This window comes from Rutidosis leptorrhynchoides, chromosome 5, assembly GCF_046630445.1.
Source record: "Rutidosis leptorrhynchoides isolate AG116_Rl617_1_P2 chromosome 5, CSIRO_AGI_Rlap_v1, whole genome shotgun sequence".
NCBI classification, from domain to species: domain Eukaryota; kingdom Viridiplantae; phylum Streptophyta; class Magnoliopsida; order Asterales; family Asteraceae; genus Rutidosis; species Rutidosis leptorrhynchoides.
Genome location: NC_092337.1, coordinates 163,597,132 through 163,598,714, shown reverse-complemented (window position 1 = coordinate 163,598,714; position 1,583 = coordinate 163,597,132). Strand labels below are relative to the sequence as shown.

At 33.8% G+C, this 1,583-nt stretch overlaps 1 long non-coding RNA gene across 1 annotated transcript; it reads right to left on the bottom strand.

The window, feature by feature from the left end:
* Nucleotides 1-286: 286 nt before the first annotated feature.
* On the bottom strand, nucleotides 287-1,008 carry LOC139847996 (uncharacterized). Its single transcript, XR_011759775.1, has 3 exons — nucleotides 901-1,008; nucleotides 672-791; nucleotides 287-390 (listed from the first exon to the last, which is right to left on the bottom strand). It is a non-coding gene; the product is annotated as an uncharacterized lncRNA (long non-coding RNA).
* Nucleotides 1,009-1,583: the final 575 nt, after the last annotated feature.

Genomic DNA, 1,583 nt, shown 5'->3' with positions numbered 1-1,583 from the left:
CCAACAAAAGCATACTTGTCTTCAAACACACCAAACAAATTACAAACCGGCAAATGGATCGTCATACAAATCATCATCATTGTTACGACTCGGGCGCGGAGTATTGGAATTGGAAGTACCGGTAGGATACCCAAAATTTGGTTGAATATCGGGAGGGACTTGGAGATTATTAAAACGAAAGATTTGTTCAATTTGACTTGCCGTGTAGTATGGTTCCATTGGTGGTTGGTGGCTCCGACCGGTAGAAGATGAAGATGCGGAATCACTTGCCGACTTTGGTAACTTTGGCCCCACTCCGCGTTGGTGTCCGGTTCGCTCACCCAAAACTTCATCCATGATATCGGTCTCGTCTCTTCCCGGTTGTTCATTTAGCAATCGCTTCATTTCTTTCTACAAGGTTAAACAAATATTAATATTATATATATATATATATATATATGTGTGTGTGTATATATATATATATGTATATATATATACATATACATATACATATACATATATATACGAATATACTTATATATACACGTTTCGGGACTTTATATATATATGTATATATATAAATATAAATATATATATATATATATATATATATATATATAATATATATATATATACCATTTGACTTATATTTATATGTAGTACACCAAAATCTATGAAAATTTATTACTTACGTAATCCTGTTTTGGTTTGAAAGCGTTAGTCCACGTGGTTCCGTCCTTGGGTTTGTGCAAGAGCTTGTAATTTTTGATAGGACCGAAAGGTTTCGGACTGTGCTTTACCTTATTATCGTTCTACAAACACACACAAAATAACTTAAATGTATATAAATCAAATAACATATTTTCTAACAATTTATCATTTATGTAAAACATTAAAAACAAGGAGGTTCAAGTAATTTACCAAATGTTTAATTATCGATTTGCTTCCATGCAAACTGTGGTATTGGACACAAGACCGGTTTTTTGCATTTTGCTCACAACGCTTTTGGTATTCTTCGTTAAGCATCAAGTCAACAAAAGGATTCCAGAGATTGGCTTCAACGTCCGGTGGTGGGTGGGAACGAACAAAATTCATATCATTAGAAAATTCGTTTACAAGGTCTTTGTAATAACCTTGTTGTTCACTTTTTGCGTTTTTCCATCTATCCCCCGCTATCTTGTTAATAGCAGCTCGGACTTGTTGCATTAAGACCACTAATAAAGTCAGAATTAAATGTATGTCGTATAGTAGTCCACCTCTTATCAATCGTCATAGATATTCCCTAATTAAATCAAGTTTAAAACAGCAAAAAACTTTAAAATTAAAAACCCTTAATATATGTATAATCAAAGTCGGGTGGTCCAACTATGGAAGGCAACCTAACCCACTTTCTGAATGTTTTGTCTCAACTATGGATGCGCACAACTAATTTAATAGTTAGCAAAAATTCGGCAGCCTTTCCCCTAAACTCCCCAAATATGTCGTATTAAACGCATATTTGTAGGAGTAAAGGGAAAATGTGTACCAAAATTTTTGTAACTAGTAAATAAGTTATACGCATCCACATCCTAAAAGAGACAAAACACACAGAAAGCAGTCCCAAA